Raw genomic sequence first — 26,761 nt, forward strand, 5'->3', positions numbered from 1 at the left:
ACCCTTTCTCCTGCCACCCTTCTATTTTCTCGAGCTTCCTCCATATATCCTCCCATGACTTTGCAACAAACTGTGTTTTCAAAAGGACGTCCCCGATGGGGGAGTCAGGGTCTGTTCCTGAATACATTCGGAGACTTTTTCTCAACCTCTCCAACCACTCAGTTGGCGTCTCCTCCTTCCTCTGACATTCCCTGAGTGCCTTGCTCATGTTCTGCCCTTTCGGTACCACTTCCCGCACGTCTTGTATCACCATGCCCCTCAGCGCTATCATTCTTAGCCTGTCTTCTTCTGTCTCTGTGTCCCACAACGGTCTCTGACTGGGCCACCTCTGGTCACCTTGCACTCCCTGGAGGTTTATACGCTCCCAATCCCAAATCGCGGCTTGCCTTATCATTTCCCGTTCCTCGATATTAAACAGTGACCTCAATATAGCATTAATATTATAATACGTACATATGCTAGTTCCCAGAAACTTGTCCAGCCTATCTGCCCCCTCTATTGGGTCATCCATCAAATTACCCTTTTCTTTCTTAAAAGCTCTTACATCCCCGGTATTAATTGGTATGTTCACAAATCCGTTAACTCCCGGGGCAGTGGGTACTTCCCTTAAAGGGAGGAGTTTGTGCTTATCTTCTTCCTCCTCACTATCGCTATTGTTCAGTTTCCTCATTTTATACCGTGTTCTGCTAGCTGAGGGGGACTCAATTCCTCCTGCGGCAGATGTTTTTTCTGTGTATCCTATAAGCGGTGCAGAGGATGGGGATTGGGGTATCGCAGAGGCCTGCCCTTAGGAGAACGGGGCTTCTGGGGGCTGCACAAACAGAGGGGGTGCCTGGGCTGGGATGGATTGATATGGAAGACCCGCGGGTGCAGGAAAAGGGGCCAGAGCAGGAATGGGTTGAGGTACAGGATTTAGGTATGGCGGTGGGAGACTATCTAATGGTTCCCATGCCTCGCCTGGAGGTTCAACACCCTTGCAAGTTTTGACCGGATATAACCCAGTACTAGTGTACTTCCATAATTTGGCATAGTCTCTTTCATCTTTTACTTGTGGATAGTTACCACTCACATGGCTAAGCAGGGCTAGACAAACCCATCTTTCGAATGTACCAAAAATGGACCAAACTACCTGTTCTCTTATTTCCTTATCTCCCCAAACTTCTATGCAGTAATGAATCATTTTCTCCTTAGATTTTTTCCTCCTGTCAGGACTATCCTCCCAATGTTCCAACATCCATCCCAATGGGCTTTCTCTTGGGATCTCGGGTAACTTGCCCCCTTGTGCCTTTACCGGCTTCTCTGGGACTTTTCCCTGAATTTTACTTTTCCTCTGTCCCATCATCCTAAAAGTTTACCACACACTATCCTTGTATATTTCCTTACCATGATTTCACACCGGGATCCTCTAAGTCTGAGTGGTATCATTCTCGAGTCTTACTTTATTTATTTGAATTTACCAATCTACTCACCTCACACAGAGAACCGTTCCATGGGGTTTTTTGAAAGGTCATGAGCTCTCTTTTTCCCTTCCTGGACTTACCTAGTCCTGGATCTTAAAGGTTTACCAGCTCCCACTTGCCAGGGAACATACCCTCCCTTTTGATCCTCCCCATGACCGACCCCCAAAAATTCCCTAATTTTAGGCTTGACATGGGAGAAAGAGTCCTATCACGTTACATTCGCTTCTCCCACGACTGACCACATCCCTTGCAGGATGGTGGAAATGTGATCTTGGGGTCCACACTTGCTCCGTGATCAGATCACGTCTCACACACACGCTCAGTCACACCTCACTCAACCACGCGATACTTACGGTTCCTTTTCCTGCGTGGATTCTTCGTGCACGTCGAGTTTTATGAGTGAAAAAAAAAATTGCCGCAGTTATCCGAGAGCTCTGGGCCCATCTTATCCCCTTTTTGATTGTGGCTCTGACTTTTAGTTTGGGATCCTGATTGGTTCCGAGGAATTCCCTGATTCCATCAGACCGCTGAAATCAGCGGGGCACCTCCTGAGCGGAAGTGGGGGCCTTCCTGGACCCCCAAATCAGGATCACCTCGGGATCACCAAGATTGTTATAGATAATAAATGAATCAAGCCGAATTAAAAAGATTTAATAAGCAATTTTTTTTTTTTTTTTTTGCGACTGAAATACGGTCCTCAATAACCACAATCAAAAAGTCAACACCAAGCCCGAGATCGGCGCTGGGTGAACACACACACTGATCCAACCTCTATCGCATTGGATGCCCCTGTGTTCACAAATGCCATCCTGGGCAGTCCGTTTTTATACAGTTTTTCTGGCCTGGGGCGAAAGTCCTTTTTTTTCCTGCCGTGGATTCCCATATTCATATAGTCTCCTTTCTCCACAGTGGACTGGACAAAACAGTTTCTGGGCAGCGATGGATTAATTTTGATGTGTGCAGATTTTGGTTTACTGGAACTGAGTATTGAAATGTAGGTTTTCCTGAGGACCCTGGTTATCTTGATTGATGGCGATTATCAAGTACTCATGGCCAGGGAGTTTCCTGGACTGTCCCATAACAAGTTGCCTCCTTTGGGGCTGGTTCTATTAACTTGCTTATTGCGGTTTTGTTAGCGGCTGCAGCGCTGGAATTCTATGAAGCAATCTTTTCTCCTTGCTGTGGCTCAGTGTTCCTAAAGTTACTTTATTAACTCTTTATTTATACAAATGTGATTCATGTTTCCTAAAACACGAATTTATAACATATATCACACCACACACCCCAAACAACTCTAGAACTTTGTTAAAGTAATAGGATATATGAAGGGAAAATGCTCTGACAGCTCCAGAGATGGGCAACTTACTGCAACAAGCTACACCCTGATCACTGCCTGCCAGACGCTGCTTGGTATGGTACAGGACCTTCAGGAGGAGGAGAAAAGAAACAAATCAACAGGCACTGTGTACACTGTGGTGGTTTTGCATGGTTTGGTTTTTTGGTAGTGGGGGGGGGGGGACACCAAAGTGGTTTCTGTGAGAAGTTGCTAGAAGCTTCCACCATGTCCACCAGAGCCAATCCCTAATAGCTCTGAGGATGGACGTGTGTCTTGGGGTTATTTATGATGATAATCTCTTCCCTGATCCCCTGCTTTATGCCCAAAAATGATTGCTGTATTTTTAAGGTGGGTCTAGGGGAGAGGGGAGCCTTGGGCCTTTTGGTGGGCTTTTTCAAAGCATCACTCCCTGGGCATCCAGGCGTGTGGTGTGATCTGGGTTTTTTTGCTTGACTAACTTGGTTTTAGCTAGCCCTGGCAAGAATTTTTTTCCCTTCCCTGGCCTTGGAGAAGCTGCAGCAGCAATCCTTTGGCAACTTTTAAAGGTGAACTGGACAGTTTGTTTAGTCCAAGACCAGAGAAAACAGTACCTGCGGGTTGCTCAGGATCGGTGGAAGAGGGTCCACTCTGTTTTTGGCCCCAAACCTTGGGAAAACCGAGCTGGGGAGAGAAAGCACAAGCCCAACTGTTTCATCTGCTAGTGGAAAGGATGTTAATGCCAGAGAGTCACCAAATTTTTCATCAGTATCCCAAACTACTGAGTGAAGCTCCTGTATGTTTTTTTTTCCCCTGAGACTGAAACTGGCACCAATCTTCTACTGCATGGCGTGAGCCAGAATTTTTTCCCTGGAATTTTGGAGTTTTGTGCTGGTGTGTGTGGGGTGGGGTAAGGTCTGACCATTTAATATCTAGCATTTATTTACTTTTTTTTCCATGTCTTGTGGGCATTCTACTTGTTAATAAACTGTTGGATTATTTTTTTCACTTTCATCCACTAGTATTCATTTCCTATTAGTCTAAAGGGATTGTTGGAACCCTTTTTAGAGGAGAAGACTCATTCCAGAGTGTTTTCTCTTAAATTTGTCTCTAAACTGAGACAACATGCCACTGGCCAAGACTGGGCCAATTAGAAATGGGGGTAACACCTCTGTTATAACATATTTAAGAAGAAAATCAAAATTATGGTTGGTGGTGCAGTTTTAATTCTAGAAGCCAGAGAAGAGCAAAATGACAATATGTGAGAGACACCAAGGTCAGTGAAGAAGGAGGGGGAGAAGGTGCTTTAGGTGCCAGAGTCAAGATTTCTCTGCAGGCTGTGGTGATGACCGTGTTGAAGCATGCTGTACCCCTGAAACCCATGGAGGTCCACGGGGAATGCAGAGATCCACCTGCAGCCCGTGGGGGAGGTTTCCATACCGGAGCAGGTGGGTGCCTGGAGGAGGCTATGATCCAGTGGGAGACCTGGTGGAGAGAGGGGCCCCTGCTCCCAGGCTAGAACACCCTGTCCTTGGAGCAATGCACTATAAGGAAGAGTGACCTACACTGCAGCAGTTTTGGGAGGACTGTTGCTCGTGAGATTGGACCCATGCTGGAGAAGTTTGAGGAGAACTGACTCCTGTGGGAAGGGACCCCACAATCTCACAGGGGAACGACTTATTTCCCTGAGCAGCAGAAGGTAACCTTGGGTGACCAACTGACCAAAACCCCCACCCTCTCTCTCCCTTCAATGTTGGTGGGAAGGAGGGAGGGGTTGGGGGGAAAAGATGTTTTTAAGGGTTTATTTTTTTTCTCATTTTTGTGCTGTGATCTTGTTAGCAATAAACACACTTTGTATCTCTAAGTCAAGCCTGTTTTGCCCTTAGAATGTTTTCTCCCAGTCCTTAACTCACAAACCCTTTGTTAAATTTTCTCTCTTCTTCCCTGCTTTAGCAGAGGAGGGTGAGTGAGCAGCCTTCATTTTCCAAGTCTGGCTTTTGACCAGTGTCAAACCACAATATCCACACAAACCAGAGCTGAGCCAGAAGTAGAAAAGGAAACAAATCAACAGGCACTGTGTCCACACAAACCAGAGCCGAGCTAGAAGAACAGACAAAGTTGATGGCAGTTGCTCCTGTTCAGAAAAGAAAATCCAAGATTAAATCAGTCTGCATAGTGAATGGTGAGGAAGAGGCAGGACCTTTATACCCAGCAGAAGAGGCAGTTGTTTTCCACCTTGATGATTTTGTGATTCAATTGCTATAAATGACTCTTGTTAAATGTGTTAGATCATCTTGTGTTGTCTAATCTCATATTTCGAACAAGCACTAAAACCTGCAAGTTTCTCTTAAGCCTTTAGTAGCATTCAGTGAGCACCACTGCCTGTTTAACATCAGTCTTTGGAGCAATTAAAAGCAGCATTCACATATGCTTTTCACCACCTTTAAGAACAGAAATAGATATAGCACAACTTTTTTCAGTGTCTTTGATTCAGGCCCTCTTCACTGTTCGAAAGCTAATCCTGATCACTGGAACATGATCTCCTGACCGAAGTTCTTTTCATCAGACCAGAAGTTTTAAATGTATGGGCAAGTCTTTAAAGAATCTGTACAGCTGGAGTAAATAAATAAATAAATAAATAAATTCCAAATTTGTATCCAGCTAATATCAGCTAATATGCATAAGGACGTGACTCCTGTTTCTTTTTCCTAAAGTGTGTGCTAGCCTTTTCTAGGACTGTCATAGTTCTACTTTTGTTTTGAAATACATCTTGCTCACTGTATTGTACAAACCAATGTTCAGTGTTCACATCTTTAAATTCAGAAACCAAGTTATGTTTCTGCAAGTATGCTTAGGGCAGAGGGGGCTTACTCAGTCAGCAATCTGCAAGAGTGGCAGTGGAAGCTGGGAGGTGCTAAGGATAATGTATAGATTAGTGAGGATGGAATAGGGGAAAATGTTCATGGTGTACAGCCTGGAGTGAGACCAGTTAGGAGTTGCAGGCTAGGAGGCATTAGGGGTTACCACAGGTCCTGTCCTCCACTCAGGCATCTCTGAGCAAGACCCTTGTTTTCAAGCAGGGCTGCACAGAAGGAGCTGCTCTCTTCTTCCCTGTTCCTTCATGCTGTCCTCCTCCTTCCTTTCACCATTAGAAACCTGTTTGGATTGATACATCCTTGGCAGCAATGAATCTCTGCTCAGCGTTTTGCTCATGTAGATTCAAGTACAAGGACTCTAAGCTATGGAGAAGTGTTTTGAGAAAATTTGAGATGAAATGTAGTATGTTCATCTTAGTAATGCTGTTCTCAAAGTTGTTTAGACAACTTTTTTTTTTCCTAGAAATCACTATGTCTTGCAAACTTCAGTAGATACTGAACAAATTAAAAATGACATTTTAGAACAAATTATCATTGTTTTTTAAAAAAGCACATTGGCGTTTTTATGTGTGCTTTGGCAAGGTTCTTTGATAGACTTAAAATAAGCTAAATTTTTCCTTCAATTAAGGTTAATTGTTTCACTAATAATTCAACACTTCATTTAAGGCACTTCAAAAACACAAGCAAATTTCTGCTTAAGCATATGTATAAGCTCTTGTCATACATTGCTGACTTCCAGTTGTAGTCTGCCTAGGTTTTAAAGGAAATTCCAGTATAGGATCAGTATGAATCTATATGCATTAAGAGAGCAGTATTATTGGTTTCAAGTTTCCCCCTTGAATTTCCTTCAGTAATTATAAAATTTTCTATTTCTTTATTAATGACAAAAAATGCACAATGCATTTAGTGGTTAATGGTTTAGTGTTTGTATTGGGTCTGAATGAGAGTTCATTTTCCCTTAGCAGCCCTCACAGTGCTGTGCTTTGCATTGGTAGCTGGAAAGGTACTGATAACACACCAGTGTGTTTTGGCTACTGATGAGCAGCGCTGGCACAGTATCAGCACTGTCTCTCTTAAGATTTTTCCCCCCCCATCAAGGGGTTGGGAATGGGCAAGATCCTAGGAGGAGACACAACTAGGCCAGCTGACCCAATTAACCAAAGGGCTATTCCAAACCATATGATGTCTCAGCTCAGATATAAAACCTAAGGGAGGGAGGAGGAACAGGGGGGTATTCATTACTGTATAATGTTTGCCTTCTGGAGCAACTGCTACACATGCTGAAGCCCTGCTTCCTGGGAAGTGTCTGAACATCGCTCGCTGATGGGAAGTAGAGATTAAATTTTCCCCCTCTGCTTATGCATGTGCAAACTTTTTTCCTTTTTTTCTTTAGTAAACTGACTTATTTCAAGTACTAGTGGTTTTCCATCTTATTTGCTCCCCTGTCCCACTGGGAAAGGAAGTGATAAACCAGTTTGGTGTGGACTTGGCATCTAGCCAAGATCAACCCACTATAGTCTTTTTTGGTGCCCAAGGTGGGGGGAGATAAAGGTAGTTATATATATATCAGGCTATAGTAAATATTAGTTATCAAGTAGCAAGCTCCTGTGTGCAACACAGAGTTTGTCAGCTGCACTGCTTATGGCTTTATTTTGCTGAGTTTGGGAACATGTAACACACAACGGATCTGTGCTTTGCCCTTACATTGGCAGCCTTGTTAGGCTGGGGCAGCTATCCTCTGTGAACGATGAGGGAATCCATCTCCTCCTCCCTGCTCCAGATTGATGTGAATGCTTTTATAATGCAGTCTCCCATGTTTTTTGCTCATCACAGCTTACATATGTAAACTGTTTAATACTGTTAACAATATTAGCTAATGCTGTTGGTACACTATGGAATTCATGGAATCTGGTGTCATCCTGGTGTAAGAGAAAACAAACTTTACATGAGAAGATATTGAAATCTTCCCTGAGGTGTCTAGTTCCTCGGTGGAAGGGTGTGTGGAAGGATTTGGGCAGGTTTCTAGGGCAGTTATCACCTCCCATTACCTGGGACTGCACCTGAACAGGTAATCAACTCTGACAAACTGACCCATCAACGGATAAAAGGGTGCCTCGCCTACTCCAATGAAAACCACCAGCTTTTTGCCCTTTACTGGGGTCTGACCTGTGCCTACAGCCCACAGTTCAGTAGTCTCAGAGGACTGTAGTTGAGGCAGGAACCCAAACTACTTTTGATGACACTATGGCTGAGACAGGGACTCAAACCATAGCAACTACAGTAATTTCCACAGTAGTGTGTTCTGGGGTGACTTTATGATGATGAATTGTATCCCCATTCATCTGTTTAGCCCAGGAATAAGTTCTGCACCTTTAAGATTGGTTCTGAGAGTGAAGGGGGAGAGAAGAAGCACGCAGTTTGTTTTCAGAAACTGCACTTGCTCCCCAGCTTTTTTTTTTTTTTCCTCAGACTGTGTTGTCTGCAGCACAGACAGCGGGAGAGAGTTCTCCTTTGCTTTTAGTTAGTTTTTAGGTAGCTGAGGCAGAGAACTTCTTCGGACTCTGGCTTTTCTTTTACTTGGAACTGTTCAAACCTGCTCTGGACTGAAAAGGCAGAAAAACACCGGGAGCTCACACCTGTGGCTCACTGGGGCCCGGGATGCGGCATTTTCCAGTGCAGGAGGGACTGATAAGAGACTGAGCGAGCCGAGTTACATTCCATGAAAAGGACTTTCTGAATTTGCCATCTCTTCAGAAAAGCAAGCGGTTTTATTGTTTAATATTATTAATTTTCTATGCTTGTGAATACTTTGTCTGTTAAAGAAACAGTTTTTTCCACTTTTCTCCAAGGAAGTCTTTTCCCGAATGTCCTGGTTTGGAGGACAGGCACTGCCAAGAAAAAGGCAGGAGCTCCTCCTGAAGTGGAGAGTGAAGATCCCCTTCCTCCAATTTATTATTATTTGGAAATTAAGGGGGTCTCAGGCAAAGGTATGGGTTTAGAAATAACAGTTCTTTACTAATATATCTACAAGACAAACAAAAACAACATCAGCAATGAAGATCAGCGACAAAACAGAACAAATAACTCAGTTCCAGTCCCTTTTCCAGTCGCAGACACTCTTTTCCTCCGCACGGTCTCTGTGCCGCGGCGGCAGCAGGCGAGAGCAGGGAGGCGGAGGCGGCAGCGGCAGTGCCAGGTCCCAGGTGGGAGAAGGGTGGAGGAAGGATCCCCGCTCACCGTTTGGGTCCCCATGCTCAGCGGTGTTCTCAGAGGTGGGAAGCTGGAGCGGAGCAGGGTGCAGGGCAAATCCGACTGCAGAGAACCTCTCTCCTCTGTGTTCAGATGGTGTGTATCAGAAGAAAAAAAAAAAAACGAGCAGTCTCTCCGACCCCCCAAACCCCGCTGGCGATTGAGGGAGGGAGACAGCTCCCGCCCATCCCTTTGTCTTGAGCAATCAAAAGCTGGGGTTGCCGTCGGCAGGCTTCCTTAGCATAATAATGGGAAAAATTCTCCAAAGAGGAGGCAAAGTAAGGGAACAAAACCTCCCAACACCGAACCAGTCGGGGGAGGGGCCACTTGAATCTGCTTTCTAGAGGGACCCCTTTGCAGTTTCCTCCCAAATTTGCCCTAAACCAGGACATAGTGAAAACAACAACAAAAAAAAATGGACAAGGCAAGTTACAGGCCCATAACATCAATTAGTAAGGGAGGAAGAAGAAGAAGTAGGAGAGGAGGGTGGAAAAGAGGGGTTAGATGAAGAAACAGGTCCTTCAACAAAGAAATCAAAAGGAGTGAGGCAAATCAAACAGGAAACTGAAGTTAATCGGTCCCTGACATCAGAACTTCAAGACTTGCAAAAAGATAACAGTTGCTAGTGAGGTTAGCAGATTTCTGCCTGGCTGCTTCAATGCTGGGATAACGGGGCTGACAGTCAGCCAGTTAGAAGGTCATGAAGCCAAACAGCTGGGATTCCTTGCTAGAGATTGGGAAACTGAAAAAGGAATTGGAAAAGAAGTAGCAATTTGCAGATGGCTCCTTTCAAACATGAGGGCAAGATATCTATTTAAGACCTTGTGAACTCCCCAGGAAAGTGGACCACTGCAGATGAAGACATCTAGTACTTGAGAGAATTAGCAGTGCTTGGAATTGTCTATAGTGATCTAAAGAATGAGTGTCTCTAAAGAGCCAGAGGATGTTCCTTGCACAATGGCCACGTGGAGGAAGGTGGTTCAAAACGCCCCTGCATCATATTCCAGCAGCTTGGTATCATTGTATTGCCCACAAATGGATTTACTAACTCTAGAGATTGCATCCTCCTGGCTCCAAAATGTAGAAGAAAGTCTGGGTACTTTCTCATCCCTACTAGCCAGCACTCCAGGTTTTAGGGGCAGCCTAAGAGATAGCTCCTCTCCTACCCTGATCAGAGGGAAGTCCCAAGCACAGGTCATGTGGCAAACTCTGGTTCTTTCTGCATGAGTAGGAGGAGGACATGAGGAATTGGGATGGTGAATCCACCTTTAAACTGGAAGCCCGTGTCCATAAACTGAGACAGAAGAGAGCTGTTAAGAAGGGGCCACCCAAGAAGACTGTCAGTGTAGTTGCCAGAGAGATACAAGAAGGCAATCAGTGATCTCCCAGACATAAAGGAACTGAATCACTTCCGTTAACCCTGGTGAGGAGACTTCTCGTCTGGCATCACAAAGGTCATACAGTGAATACTCTGACCAGAAACAGGAATAGAGGGTCCCTGCCTTCAGCCAGGAGGAGGAAAAGGATGACTGGGTATACTGGACTGTGTGGATTCGATAGCCTGACACATCAGATCCTCAGAAGTATAAAGCTTTAGTAGATACTGCTGCACAGTATACACTGATGCCATCAAGGCACAGGCGTGCAGAACCCATCTGGATCTCTGGAGTGACAGGGGGAGGCCAGGAGTTGCCTATATTAGAGGCTGAGGTGAATCTAATAGGGGACAAGTGGGAAAAGCACCCTATTGTGACTGGCCCTGAGGCCCCTTGTATCCTTGGCATCAATTACCTTAGGAGAGGATACTTCAAGGATCCAAATGGGTGTTGTGTTGATAGGCTTTTGGTGTAGCTACAGTGAACACAGAGAAAATCAGTTATCCACCCTGCCTGGCCTCTCAGAAGATCCTTTCATTATGGGATTGCTGCAAGTTGAAGACCAGCAAGTGCCAGTTGCCACCAGGACAGTGCACTGGTGGCAATATTGCACCAACTGAGACTCTGTAACTCCCATCCATGAACTAATTCATCTACTGGAGAGCCAAGGAGTGATCAGCAGGACCCACTCACCCTTCAACAGCCCCATATGGCCAGTGCAGAAGTTAAATGGGGAATGGAGGCTGACAGTAGACTATCAGGGCCTGAATGAAGTCATGACACCTCTGAGTGCTGCTGTACCAGCCATGTTGGAACTTCAATATGAACTGAAGTCAAAGGCAGCCAAATGGTGACACAATTGATATTACTAATGCATTTTTCTCAGTCCCTCTGGCAGCAGAGTGCAGACCACAATTTGCTTTCACTTGGAGATTGTCCAGTACACCTGGAACTAAATGCCTCAGGGATAGAAACATAACCCCACTATTTGCCATGGCTTGATCCAGACTGTGAGTGACCAAGACATGGACTCAGACCAGCAGGGAATCTGAATCATTTATTCAAAGAAACAAGCTGGTTTTATACACTTTTTCAAGGCACAGTATTTCCTTACATGGTATTTCTCACTATGTGACCTATCCCACATTGCCACATCAGCAATATGCTTTCTTAATGTCCTTCTATGGGATGATCATGCACTGCTCACCCATCTGCCTGCATCCGGCAGGCTCCTCTCCCGTAGGGGTCTGCAGCTTGGCACCTCCTTCTCACAAGGTCAGGTGGAGACAAGCTTCTCTGTGCCACCATGTGCTCCTTTGTGATGCCATGTGCTTCTCTGTGTTGCCATGTGCTTCTGCAGACGTGTCCCACAGTCCACAGCTCAACTCCATCCCATGTCTTCCCACACCAGACTGCACTGGAACCAGGTGCAGCTCCAGAACACCAGTGTTTTGGCTACTGCTGAGCAGCACTGTCCCTCTAACATTCCTTATCCCCTCATCAAGAGGCTGGTAGCAGGAAAGATTCTGGCAGGGGACACAACTAAGCCAGCTGGCCCAAATTAACCAAAGGGCTATTCCAAACCATATGGCATCAGCTCAGATATAAAAGCTAAGGGAGAGAGGAGGAATAGGGGGGGATTTGTTATTCTATGTTTGCCTTCTGGAGCAACCATTATGCATGCTGAAGCCCTGCTTTCCGGGAAGTGTCTGAATATCACTCACTGATGGGATGTAGAGATGAACTTTTCTATTTGCTTATGCTCACACAAACTTTCCCTTTTCTTTTTGTTTTGGTAAACTACCTTAGCCTACTAATGGTTTTCTATCTTATTTTCTCTCCCCGTCTCATTGGGAAAGGGGAGCAATAGGCCTGGTGGGCACCTGGCACCCAGCCAAGGTCAACCCACTACAGTGAAAGTTATGAATATATAATGGTAATGAATGGCTTTTATTGATGTAAAATAATTTGGAGGATATACATGCTCCAGAACTTAGTTATGCTTTCATGATAATTTCCAATTTTGTCATTCTAGAAAGAACATCTAAAGCTCTTTCCCACATGACAATTGAAGAGTTTTCATGTTTATTTAACCAGATCCATCTGGCTTACAGTAAGTCCCAATTTAGGTTTTCCACAGCCTTGCATGGATTTCTGCTCTGCCAACAGAACACAGAGAACATTTTTGCTAAGCTTGGTATTGTTTGTTGAAAGAGGTGACCTTTTTGCAGAAGAGGGGATTAAATATTTTTCAAATTGTGCCTACCTCAGAGATTCCTCATTCCTTGAAGGAGAAAATACTGATCATCTGGCATGATCCCGCTGCTGGCACCCCTACATGTGAAAAAGATTTTTCCTTGTTTTTTTGGGCCAAGCTGGAGATGGTGAGGTCAATCAGCTGTAGCAGCTGATGCCAAGCTTTTAGCCTTCAAGCTAGTGGGCCATGGGGACCAGGAAGGTGTGAAGCCAGGCCCTGCCACCACCTTACAGCCCTGGGGGAGAGTCACTTCTCTTGACCTCCCAGCAGCTCTTTGGCACACCAGCTTCAGAGTACGGCCTCTGCCACTCAAATACCAGTATCCTTGGCCATGCAGTCTTCAGTGTACACTTAACCTTGATAATAATTTCCCTGCCACAGTTTAAAAAAGAAAAGGAAAATCTTCTCTACTGTCTTTCTGCAAGTGCATCACACCAGAGGGGAATTTCTTATGCTCACAACTGAGAGTTCGTACCAGGACTGCAGACAGGACATGTCACGAAGAGAGCAGCTTAAATGCAAATTAAGGAGAAAACATTAATTTTAGAGTAGAGAGAAACTGAAAACATAGAAAATATTTTTTGCGTATTTGCTATTCAAAACACCCCTAACCAAGTTAACAAGTTGTTGTTAGAAGTTGTACAGAGAAAAATCACACATGCTTATCTGAATTTTAGAAAGTACAGATTTTATTTATAATGCAAGGCACAACCCTCATTTCAAAAATGCAAAAAACTTTTTTCCCTAAGTCTGCCAAATCATATGGTATTTTAACTTCCTGGTGGTTTAACCCCAACCAGTAGCCAAGCTCCACACAACCGCTTACTCACTCCCTCACCAGTGGGATCAGGGAGACAATTGGAGGGGGAAAAAACTAGAAAACTCATGGATTGAGATAAAGACAGTTTGATAGAGAAAGCAAAAGCTGCACACACAAGCAAAAACAAAGCAAGGAATTCATTCCCTGCTTCCCATGGGCAGGCAGGTGTTCAGCCATGTGCAGGAGAGATGACTTGAGTGGACAAACAGTACAACTCTGAATATCTCACTCTTCCTTCCTTTCCATTCAGCTTTATATACTGAGCATGATATAGCCTGGAATATTGTTTTGGTCAGTTTGGGTCACCTGTCCAGGCTGTGTCTCTTCCCAAATTCCCATTGAGAAGAAGTTACAGTAATTTCACAACTATAAGGCGCACCCTTTTGACTAAAATTTTCGCTCGAACCCGGAAGTGCACCTTATAGTCCGGTGTGCCTTATATGTGGGTAAAAGTTCAGAAATTTGCCTACCCAGAAGTGTGAGCCGCGAGCTGCGGGGGGAACCGGCAGGGCTGCGGGAGCGGGGTGGAGGCGGGGCCCGCAACGCCCCTTCTGCCGGGTACAGGCGGGCCCGAGTGGAGGCAGAACCGTGGCTGCTGAGTGCAGGGGACCAGCGGAGACATGGCTCCTGGGTACAGATGAGCCCGGGTGGAGGCAGAACCATGGCTGCTGGGTGCAGGGGGCCGGCGCAGCCACGGGTTCTGGGTACAGACGAGCCTGGGTGCAGGCAGAGCCGTGACTGCTGGGTGCAGGGGGCCGACGGAACCGTAGCTCCTGGGTACAGGCGGGCCTGGGGGCTGGTGGACCTGTGGCTGCTGGGTGCAGGGGGTCCGTGGAGCCGTGGCTCCTGGGTACAGGCGGGTCCACGGCACCCCTCCTGCCGGGTACAGGTGGGCCCGGAGGCCCATGGCTTCCGGGTTGAGGCAGGGCCTCGGCCAGCAACCACGCGGGGGGAGCTGGGGGCGGAGCCTTGCTGCAAAAAAAAAGTGCACCTTATAGTCTGGTGCACCTTATATGATCTACAAAGTTGCGAAATTTGCCAACTCCCGGGGGGTGCACCTTATAGTCCGGTGCGCCTTATAGTTGTGAAATTACTGTATATCTTATTTAGCTAGCAGTCTTGTGCTCCTCCAAATTTTGCAAGAAACTCTGTTTTAGTTACAGTAATTTCACAACTATAAGGTGCACCCTTTTGACTAAAATTTTGATGGAAACCCGGAAGTGCACCTTATAATCTGGTGCGCCTTATATATGGACAAAGTTGGGAAATTTACCAACCCGGAAGTGCGAACTGCGAGAGCCGTGGGGGGAGCCGGCAGGTCGCAGCTGGTAGGGGCAGGCGGGGCCGCGGCGCCGCCGAGCGGCATGGGCTCCTGGCACCGCCGAGCGGCATGGGCTCCCCGTTCTGCCGAGTGGCAGAGGCACCCGGCACCAGCAGCAGCCCCGAGCGGGGCCAAGCCCGCCCAGCCCCGAGCTGAACCAATAAACCCTGCGATTGCGCGATTCCATTACTAATTCGTTACTTTGTTGCTCGCAGCACGGATCCTCGCTGGGGAAAAAAAAGTGTGCCTTATAGTCCGGTGCACCTTATATATGGACAAAGTTTGGAAATTTGCTGACTCCCGGAGGTGTGCCTTATAATCTTGTGTGCCTTATAGTCGTGAAATTACTGTAATTAAGGAATTTTTGGTTTTTTGGACTTTATTATCTTAGCTACTTTCAGTTTAAAACTGTGTTTCAGTAGAACAAGATAAAAACCCTAGGAAAATTGAGTAACCTAACTGCACCTGCAGGAAATTACTCCATAGACCTACACACCCCAGAAAACTTAACAGAGAATTGTTTAACTAGAGGAACAAATTCAATAAAGCATTGTTTAGCTAAGAGGGGATTTGGGTTATCTTTTAACTAAAGAGAAATGCACTGTCTTAGTGGTAACTAAAAGAATAAGAAAACTGGGACTCAGCAGAAGTGGAATGCGTGTGTGCTGGAAGTTGCCAAACTGAAAGTTCCTCTAAAGGATAAAGTGGTGAAGACGATAGCTGATGAAGAGTTGACCCCCCCCCCCCCCAAAATGATATCAGGAAAAGGACACTAGATGGCAGTCTTTTTCCACAAAAGAGCATCAAGGCTAAATTTGAGACGGCATCTATGATGCAAGAAGATGGGTAGACTCTGGGAGGGGGCTGTGGGGATGTCTTGAATGATATAGTGTATTTAAACTCCTGGACATAGTTATTTTGTTGGACATGTCTATAGCAAATAAATTCCAAATATGTCCCTAGCCTGACCATAGCTGCAATAAAGGAATGTTCTGTCTAGCAGAACTTTTCTGTTGGATGTAAGTTCTTTATTTCACCATGCACCTCCAGCCTCCTTGCCAGCATGGCAGTATGAGAAGCAGAAAAGGCTCTGTGCAAGCCCTGCTCAGGAATAACAAAAACAACTCTATATTATCAACCCTATGTTCAAGCACAAATCCAAAACACAGCCCCATACCAACCACTGGGAAGAAAACTACGCCAGCCCAAACTAGCATAACCTAGTAAGAGCATACCTTGGCCTTCCATTCTACCTGACTGCCTGATGAGGGGCTGGAGATGGGCAGGTGATGAACCACAGCAGGCAAGGGAATAAAAGAAGTAGGAATAAAAGAAACAGAACAGTAGCTGGGCTGCCCGATTGCCTCCCAAAACACTGCCCATAAACAAAACTCAGACACTGCTGTGCACAATCTCACGTTCCAAATCTGAATTGAAGAGATGTGTCAGGGCACTGGGGGAAGACTTTTAAGAACTGACTTGTTAAATGGACATGCAGAGGAAAGGAAGATAACATCACTGGTGATAAACTGTATTTTTACTGTTTAATGGTGTTTACTACATGTGTGCATTCCAGCTGACAAGAAGACAAACCTGCCTCTGCAGCAGATAGTATGGAGATTATCCTCCTGAAAGGTAGAGAACTTTGTTAGCTTGCTGGCTAGTGTCACTGTAGATACCATAGGAAAACATTTCTTGAAGGCAATGAATAGGGAGTCCTGTCTGTGAACTGTAGTCACAGTATGGTGTATTGAGTCTGCATGGACAGGTTTTGGTAGGGGGGGGAGGCAGGGCAGCTACAAGGGGGGCTTCTATGAAGCTAGAAGCTTCCCTCATGTCTGGCAGAGCCAATGCCAGCCAGCTCCAGGACAGACCTGCCACTGGCCAAGGCCGAGCCAATCAGTGACAGTGCTAGTGTCCCTGTGATAGCATATTTAAGGAGGGGGAAAAATTGTGGTGAGAACCTGCAGCTGGAGAGAGGAGTGAGAATATGTAAGAGAAGCAACCCTGAATTGGATTCTCCCTTTTTAGGGCAGGGGGAGGGTTTCTCACCAGCTGGGGAAAGGCACTCCTTCAGCATCTGGTCCATCTCACGTACCTCCTTCACTAGAAACCCCACCCACTCCGGGTGGTTCCTTTCTGAGGTGGGCTGTGGGGCAGGGTCAGACTCTGTGGCAGCATCCCTAGTTTCTGGGGCAGGGTCAATGTCTGCAGCAACATGAGTACAGTAATTTCACGACCATAAGGCGCACCGGACTATACGGCGCACCTTTTATTTGCAGCGAAGGTCCGCACCATGCGCAACAAAGTAACAAATTAGTAATGGAATCTCGCGATCGTGGAGTTTACTGGCAGGTGCACAATTTGGAAACATTTTTCACAGATCAGCGTAGGCTTTCAAAGGCAGTCCCAGGCACCATCCCCGTGCAGTGGGCCCTGCCACTCCCGCCCGCCCCCGGTGCCGGCTGGCGCGGCTCGGCGCAGCCGCGGGGCCGCCTCCCCCTTGCAGCTCCGCGGAGCCACTGTGCCATTCCCTGGCTCGGCTTGGCTCTCCTGCCATGCCACTTGTCCCTCGCTCGGCTCGGCGCTCCTCTCGTACCGCCTGTTCCTCGCTGGGCTGGGCGCTCCTGCTGTGCTGTTCCCCCTTGTGGCTCCACTGCCACTGCCCCATTGCCCGTCCCTCGCTCGCCGCGGCGCTGCTGCCTCCCAGCCCCTCGCTCACCACAGCGCTGCCACCGCCTTGCCGCCCGCCCCTTGCTCACCGCCTCAGGCATGGTTCCCTCCCTCTCCCGGCCCAGGCGCTCCCTGAACAGGGGCTCTGTCAGCAGGATGTGGCACAGGATGGCCAGCATGGACTCGACCATGCGACCACCATACACCTTGAGTGGCCACCGCTGCCACAGCTGCTTGATGCAGGCGAAGGCAGCCTGGGGACACAGGGACAGTGAGGGGACAGCGTGAGGACAGCGTGGGAGAAGCTCTGGGTGCCCCAAATCGTTGCTGTGTGCCAAAGTTTTTGTGTCCCCAAATCATCTCTGCTCTGGGTGCCAGGTTGAGCTCAGCTCCTGAGCCCTGATCTGGGTGCCAGGCTGATCTGAGCTCGGCCCGTCCCTCGCTCACCGCGGCGCTGCTGACTCCCTGCCCCTCACTCACCGTGGCGCTGCCAACTCCCCGCTCCTCGCTCACCGCGGCGCTGCATTGCTACAACCCTGCCACCCGTCCCTCACTCGACTCGGCACTGCCGCAGTGCCGCCTCCCCCTCGCCGCACAGGGCTCCTGCGACACAGGGTTCCCGCGGTTCGGGGGGCCACGGGGCTCCCGCAGCGCCGGAGCAGGGGCGGCTTGGGGGGGGGGGGGGGGCCACGGCTCCTGCGGCGCCGGGCATTCACAGCTCGCACTTCCGGGTTGGCGAATTTCTGAACTTTGTCCATTATATAAGGCGCACCGGACTATAAGGTGCACTTCTGGGTTCGGGCCAAAACTTTAGTCAAAAGGGTGTGCCTTATAGTCATGAAATTACTGTAGGTATCAGGGTTGTTATCCAGCTCAATCTCTCCTTATCTCTAAATTTTAAATAGAACAAGCCTATCAGTAACACCAACCATGTATAATATCATTAGCATTTAGAAGAGATTTGAACCCTTCAAGAACTGGTGGGGTAGACCCAAAAATCTGGGTGAAGGGTTGGGAGAAATTTTCCCCTGCTGTCATTCCCTCACAGTAGGTGCCATTATTAAAGTAACCCCAAAACCATGCAGTTAGTGTGTGATAGCCCTGAATCCATGTACACGCCTTCCAAAAGAAGTTAAAAATCCATGAATTCCTCACCTTATCAACCCATAAAGAAAAATGGATAACGGTCACAGTAGCCTAACTTACAGGGCCCATGTTTAGATAAGGGCCTGCAAATGGGAGAAATACAACCACAACCACGTGTCACCCAAACCAGGGTAAACTATACAACATATTGCTACCTTATGAGGTTTCTGTATCAGCACACAAAAAATGAGGTAACTCAAGAACTGCTATTCCTTTTATCACTCAATGCCCTTGAGCCCCTCGTTGGGCGCCAAAATCTGTCCTAGTTTGGAGGACAGATGTCTGCTAAGAAAGGCAGGAGCCTCTCTTTGAAATGGAGAATGTAAACCCCCTCCCTCCAAATTATTATAATTTTGAAATTAAGCGGCTCTCAGGCAAAGATATGGGAATTAGGAATAACAGTTCTTTACTAGGGAAATTAAATACAGTACTACAAAGAAACAAACCCCAAATCCTGAAAAAGAGTACAACCTGACACCCTGTCAGGCAGGGTGTTGTAGCAGTCTGATTAAATGGTGGTTGCAGTCCTTTTGCAGTGACAGATGTAATTCAGTTGAAGCAGTGGTCCTGTAGAAGGTGCAGTTTCCCTCCAGAGGTCCAGTGGTGATGTGCAGAAATCTGGTTTTCCTCTGGAGTCCAGTGGAGAAAGGGGCTACCTCAGTGTCCCAAAACCTCTGTTTTATCTTGGTAAGAAATGTTGGGCTCTTCCCCCTGGCTGGAGCAACTTCCAATGGGATGAAGTAATTTTATCAGTCACACAGTGGGACTCAATGGGCCATTAGCAGAAAATGACACGCTGGAGGAAGGATGGGTTGTGTAAAGATAAAGAACAATGCCCCACTTGGTTTCAATGGATGGCCCATTAGCAGAATAACTCCCACGGAGATAAGGATCACTGCCCCCACCCTCAATAGATGGTAATAGAATAGATACCTTTTATCACATCCTGTAATGTAACCCAAGACAATGATGGAATGCTGTAGATCATGGGACACTTTTTGAGTCTGATGGTTTATGACACCTATGAAAATGCCACAACTGCCTTTCAGGTCAGCACAATTGTTTAAATTATAGCCCATCAGAAGGGATGATTACTTTTGGGCTACATGTGAATGTCGTGATGCTTCCCAGAGGGGAGTTTTCACAGCTGAGCCACTTGTGTAAGGACTTTGGCATGATAAAAAGCATTATCCCACCTTGAAGGATTTGCCTCTTATCAGATTCTTCCCTTATGTTGTTCAACACCCAGCTGTAGCCTGAGGTGGCGAGTATGCTCACCCTCTGCACCTGGGCAGTTATTTTGCACATCCTCAACTTGCATCCTGATTGTTTGAGCCATTAACATTCCAGTCCCTCACAGAGAGAGGCAGGGATGTTTTAACTTTCGAGTTTATTGGTCATTATCCTACTCTGATTTTTATTGGTAATAAATTCAATAATTTCCCCAAGTCAAGTCTTTTTTGCCCATGAAAATAATCGATGACTGATCTCTCCCTTTCTTTATGTCCACCCAGGAGCCTTTTGTTATAGTTTTTCTCCCCTGTCCAACCACGGAGGGGAGTGATAGGGCAGCTTTGCTGGGCATCTGGCATTCAGCCAGGGTCAACCCTCCATGTATGTTAAGAAATGCAATGTGAAAAGAGAAAATTAGTTAAGACCTTACAAATAGTTGAAGGAACAAGTAACTTAAGTGTGATCATAAAGGTTGTGAAAATTGCCATATTACTAACACTTTGTGAGAAGGTAAAAGTTTTATTGGTCTGACTAGTTTCAGTTATATGAATAAAATATATAATATTTAAAGCAAGGAAGTTGCTCTTATGGGAAATTGAGACAGAAATGTCTAAGACTCCTCTATGTCTCACTAGATGAGTCTACTGTTTTAAGTGAATCTAATTTGGGTGATAGTTTGGCTTTGTAAGATGTATATGCTTTAATAAGCTATTTGGACAAGGAAGACTATTAGTTATTTTGCTAGGTGTTTCTTCTAGCTCTTACAAGCTTGTGTTAGCTCTACCTGGATCTCTACAACTTTGAAATAAACTTTTAGATTATCTACCAATCAATAATTAATTTTGGGATATCTGCAGTATAAAAGCAGAATGGTGTATAAGCAAGATTTTGTGTATTCAGATCTTTTTATATTTCACAAAAATTGTGAAATGTGATGTTCCACTGTCCTGGGGTGACGTTATGGTGGCCTGTATCCCCAATCGTGTGTCCTGTTTAAGCAAAAGTTTGTTTAGTCTACTTATCAGTTGGCTCCCCTCCCCCATGTCTGTGCTTGGGAGGCTAGCTCTGCTGGCTCGGCTTTGCTGCTTGCTGCTTGCTGCCGCCGCATGCCGCTTGCTTCTGCTAGCTTTAGTTTGCTTTTGTTTATTAGTTAGGCAGTCCAATCTCTTTCTGTGGACTGTTCTTTGTTCTTTTCCCCTTTTCTTTTCTGTATACTCTTTAAACCTGTTTGGACCGGACTTGGATCACCGAAGAACACCAGGACCCTGCAACTGAGATCTGCAGCAGTCAACCAGCCCAGAGACTGACACTACCACAGGAGAGACTTTTCCTGAGTTTGTCACCCTCCTACACCGGTGAAAAAGTTTTTTTGTCATCAGGGGTTGTTAATTTTCCTCTCTTGTGTTGGAAGTGTTTTGTTTAATTAATAAACAGGTTTTTTCCACTTTTATTCCTCTGAGGAAGTTATTCCCGAACCCAGTGGTGGGGGAGGAGTCTTGGGGGGTTGGTTTGTTTGGTTTTTTTTTAAATTTGCCCTAAACTCGGACATCCACAAAGTCCAGTTTCTGAATAAGGCTATGGCTATTTTTCTGGTGTTTATGTAAGCTTAAATTGATCTGACTAATTCTCTAGTGTTTTCATGTTTTTTTCGCTGCTGGCATACTGTATTGGGTTTGCATGGTCTGGTTTTTGGTAGAGGGGGAGCCACAGAGATGGCTTCTGTGAGAAGCTGCTAGAAGCTTCCACCATATCTGGCAGAACCAATCCCTGATGCCTCTGAAGATGGACATGCTGCTTGCCAAGGCTGGGCCAATTAGAAATGGTGGCAAGGCCTCTGTAATAACGTATGTAAGAAGAAATCAAAACAAAGATTGTGGCACAGTTTTACTTTTCAGACAGAGAAGAGCAAAGTGAGAATATGTGAGACAAACAACTATGCAGACACCAAGGTCAGTGAAGAAGGAGGGGGAGGAGGTGCTCCAGGCACCAGAGCCAAGATGCCTCTGTAGGCTGTGCTGAGGACCATGGTGAAGCAGGCTGTCCCCCTGCAGCCCATGGGGATCCATGGGGAATGTAGAGATCCACTTGCAGTCCTTGGGGGAGGTTCCAATGCCAGATGGATTCCCAGGTGGATTCCTGGGAGGAGGCTGTGATCCTGTGGGAGCCCTGTGGAGAGATGAGCCCTGCTCCTAGGCTAAAATTGCCTGTCCTTTAAGGATTGCATCCTGTGGAAGAGTGACCTATGCCACAGCAGTTTTGGGAGGACTGTTTGCCTGTGGGAGGAAATCACATTGCAGCAGGTTACAAGGAGCTACTGCTCATGAGATGGACTCACATTGCAGATGTTCATAGAGAACTGTCTCCCGTGGGAGGGACCCCATGATCCAGCAGGGGTGAAACACTAATCTTAGAGAAATTACGATTTTAGTTAAAAGTTAGTTATTTAGAAAGCAGATGGATATATAGGCCTTGCTGAAAATACAGTAATTTCACGACCATAAGACACACCGAATGTGGAGAGTTAGGGACATGCGTGCGGAAGATATCGTGCTGTACGGTCAGTTAGGACACACCCCTCTGCAGTCAGACCTTTGCCCTGTACCTGGCTGTACCTAGCTGACATAAGCAGGAGGAAGTGACACTAACTACTCAAGCTATAAAAACCCTTGCGACCCCTCAATAAACGCCATTTTGCTGTCCACCACATTGGTGTCAGGAGCATTTGGACCGAGTGGCCCTGGGCTTGGGACCACTGTGCCAGGCTTGGACCAGGTCGCCACGCCTTGGAAGGCGACAACCGAACTATAAAATTTCACAACTTTGTACATTATATAAGGCGCACCAGACTATAAGGTGCACTTTTTTTGTGCAGTGAAGAGCAACAAAGTAACGAAATAGTAGCAGAATCGCGCAATTGCAGGGTTTACTGGCAGGTGCTCAATTTGCAAACATTTTTCACGGATTGGCATAGCCTTTAAATGCAACCCCAGGCATCCTCCCCGTACCGTGAGCCTCGGCACTCCTGCCTGCCCATGGCGCCAGCTGGCGAGGTGCAGCTCAGGGCGGCCGTGGCTCGCAGTGGTCCAGGGCGGTTTGGGGCTGCCCGTGGTCTTGGTTTGCTCCAGGTGGCTGTGACTCATGACTTCTGTGACCACCCGCTCCCTCCCTCCCTGCATGGCTGGCGCCGGGCCAGCGGCGGCGCTTCCCTCTCTCCCTGTGCGGCTCGTACGGGGCCGGCACTGCCTCCCTCTCTCCTCGCGCAGTTTGGATGAAACTGGCGCCGGCTTCCTCTCTCCCCGCACGGCTCCTACCGGCTGCGGCCGCCCGCTCCCACCCCCCTCGTGACTCAGCGCTCCGGCAGCACCACCCCCCCCATTGCGGCTCACACTTCCGGGTTGGCAAATTTTGCAACTTTGTCCATTATATAAGGCGCACCGTACTATAAGGCGCACTTCCGGGTTCGGGGAGAAATTTAGGCAAAAGGGTGCGCCTTATAGTCGTGAAATTACTGTAATTAAAAGTTAGAAGTTAGGAGAAACTAGGCTTGAGATAGTTATCTGAAACTTAAATAATTGATTGCCTGTCATTTTATGTATGCTCAGCTGCCCTTACAATGGGAAAAAATGAAACTAGTAAGTAGATCCAAAGAAACACAAATTATTTCAACCAGAAACTTATTCAAAGTCACGAAGATAAGGAAATTGGAGTTCTCCCAGAAGTCATTTATATTGTCATTGATAGAAAAGGTCAAGAGTTCAGGGCGAGGAAGACTCGCCTTACTTCCTCTTTTTAAGACTCCTCCCCACATAAATGACCCCAGACTTAATTCAAGAAGCCAACCACACATGCTTAATAGCCATTCAAGCTAATTACCATAGGAAGGGAAGGATGGGAGGTGCTGTTATTATGAATATGTAATTGTTTGAAACTTTTGTCAATAAATAGACTCTGATCACCTGTAATTTTGCAGTGCATATTAGAGGGTTACCTTACGCTGCTGCCCAGTGCTGAAGAAACATACACTTTCTAACTTTAAATTGTTAGTCTTTTTGTCCATCACAGTTGAGTATCAATATTAGACCAATACTCATATTTTAGTAAATCAGGGAAACAACTCCTCTCCCTGAGCAGTGGAAGAAAACCTCAGGTGATGAACTGACCGTAATTCTCATTCCCTGCCTCCATGCGCCACTGCGGTAGGCGGTAGAGCTGGGAAGGAGGAAGGGGTGAGGGGGAAGGAATTTTTAAGGGCTTATTTAACTTCTCATTATCCTGCTCTGATTTTGTTAGCAATAAATTCACCTTATATCTCTAAGTGGAACCTGTTTTGTCCATTATGGTATTTATGAATGATCTCTCTCCCAGTCCTTACCTCAACTCTTGAACCCTTCTTTAAATTTTCTCTCCTCTGTCCAGCTGCAGAGGGGAGTGAATGAGTGGCTTTTGTGGGTGCCTAGCATCTGGCCAGCATCAACCCATGGGATACATTTATCATATATTCTCTGAAGTATATAATCAGATTTTTAAAATTGTGAAACAGACAATTTTTGTAAGTTAGCACCTTAACGTATTTTTTAACAAGATTCACTGTTGTGTGATTTTTTTGATCTGAAAAAGTTTTAATTTTATTACTTTTCATTTATATATATATATATACAGTAATTTCACGACCATAAGGCACACCGGATTATAAGGTGCACTTCTGGGTGTAGGCAAATTTCCGAACTTTTGCCAATATATAAGGCGCACCAGACTATAAGACGCACTTTTTTTTTGCAGCGTGGATCCACCCCCATCTCCCCCCACACGATTGCTGGCCAAGGCCCCGCCTCCACCTGGAAGCCACAGGCCCCCGGGCCCGCCTATACCCGGCAGGAGCGGTGCCGTGGGCCCCCGGGCTCGCCTGTACCCTGCAGCCATGGACCCTCGGGCTCGCCTGTACCCGGAAGTCACTGGGGTGCGGGACCCCAGGTCCGCCTGTACCTGGCAGGAGCGGCGCCGTGGGCCTCCGGGCTCGCCTCCACCCGGCAGCCGTGGCCCTGCCGGCTCCCCCCACAGTTCGTGGCTCACACTTCCGGGTTGGCAAATTTCTGAACTTTGTCCATATATAAGGCGCACTGGAGTATAAGGCGCACTTCCGGATTCGGGCCAATATTTTAGTGAAAAGGGTGCGCCTTATAGTCGTGAAATTGCTGTATATATATACATACATAAATACATTTAGAATGAGCCTTCTATGAATCATTCTTGTTGTTATTAAATCACTTGTTAAAGTACAGGAGTTGAGTCTACATTGTCCCCACAGTTCAACTATTTTGTTTTGTTCTTTACACAGGAGCCCTCACCAAAATAAAGGAGAGTAAGCGACATGTGGAAGAGGGGAAGATGGAACTCCCAAAAGCTGAGGGTATTCAAGAACGCTGTAACATTATTTCTTTTGCAACCCTAGCAGAAATTAATCATTTCCACAAAATTCGTGTGAGGGACTTTAAAATACAGATGCAGCATTTCTTGAAACAGCAAATAGTCTTTTTTCAAAAAGTGACACAAAAGCTAGAGGAAGCTCTTCGCAAGTATGACAGTGTGTAATCTCTCAACTTTGATTTGTGGACTTTCCGCAGTATGAATGTGACTCAACAAGCAGAGTAAACATTGCTGCTGCTGAAAAACTGTTGGCAGTGGTAGGTTGTGGTACAAGGGTGGTTTTGTGTTAACCTGAACTCTTCATTTAATCTCTGATTATGTAGAAAGGAAACAGTTATAGAGCTATGCAGTAGAAACAGTACCACATGTAACCAATTTATATTGTGTATGCCTATACTACCACTGTAACTTTTTAAAAATAATGAGTATAATATTTGCCTTATTGCTTTTTGAAATATGGTATCTTAGTCCATACTTTGCAGACCTCAAAACTGTTTGAATCTTTAAGGAAGTTGGCTAGCTAAAAGCCGACTTCAAATGTCTTTTTACTTTCCTAGATTTGGATTTCTTAAAGCGATTCTTTGTTTACAGATTCCTAGTGGAGCAGCCACATGATTCTGTGCCTTTAGACTATTTTCCCTTTTGTAATAAGTCACATTTTTGTGATTGAATGAATGAAGGATTGATGTCCATAACTGGAACTTATTATCAAACTGATTATTGACTGGAAAAAATCAGCTCCCATTCAGTTTGCACAGCAAGCACTGTCTTATGACAAATTGTCCTGGTTTAGGGGACACATACTACCAGAAAAAAGGCAGGAACTTTTCCTAAAATGGAGAGTGAAAATCCCCTCCCTCCCAGTTTACTATAATTTGGAAATTAAGGGGCTCTCAGGCAAAGGTATGGGTTTAGGAATAAGTGTTCTTTTCTGATATACCTATAACACAAACAAGAACAACATCAACTATGAAAAAATCAGCAACAAAACCGAACAAAACTTAGTTTCAGTCCCTTTTTCCAGTCTCAGATACTCTTCTCCGCATGGTCCTGGGGGGAGAGCGAAGCGGGCCCCTAGCAGCCGTGGATGCAGCAGCAGGAGCAGGGAGGCAGAGGTGGAGGAGGCAGAGCCATGTCCCAGGTGGGAGAAGAGTGAAGGAAGACTCTGCTCACCATTTTGGTCCCGGTTCTCAGCGGTGGTCTCAGAAGCAGGAGATTGTAGCAGTGCAGGGCTGCACAGCAAATCCGAGCACAGAGAAAAACCCCTCTCGTCAGCGTTCAGACCGGCAAGAGTGTCCCGAGCCAGAAAAAAACGACCAGCCACCCAGACCCCCCAAAACCCCCTCCAGCGATTCAGTCAACAAGACAGCCTCCAAACATCCCTTTTGTCTTGACCAATTAAAAGCTGAGGGAGTCATCTGGCAGACTCCCTTAACATGATAATGGGAAAAATTCTCCACAAAAGACAGAGAGTTAAACCCCCCCGCAACCCCCAACACAAATGTTATCTCAAAAAGGAGAACTTAAATGTATTCACACTTCCTCTAAAAATGGCAACTACAGTAAATTCACGAATACAAGCCACACTGAGTATAAGCCGCATTGCCGGGTGTT

At 46.3% G+C, this 26,761-nt stretch overlaps 1 pseudogene across 1 annotated transcript in view; it reads left to right on the plus strand.

Moving 5' to 3' along the window:
- Positions 1 to 25,999, plus strand: part of LOC117005098 — a 64,123-nt pseudogene extending 38,124 nt beyond the window's left edge. Inside the window, exon 2 of the transcript XR_004419769.2 lies at positions 25,059 to 25,999. The product of XR_004419769.2 is annotated as a sorting nexin-18-like (transcript). The remainder of the gene's footprint in view (positions 1 to 25,058) is intronic.
- Positions 26,000 to 26,761: the final 762 nt, after the last annotated feature.

This window comes from Catharus ustulatus, chromosome W (assembly GCF_009819885.2).
Source record: "Catharus ustulatus isolate bCatUst1 chromosome W, bCatUst1.pri.v2, whole genome shotgun sequence".
NCBI lineage: Eukaryota > Metazoa > Chordata > Aves > Passeriformes > Turdidae > Catharus > Catharus ustulatus.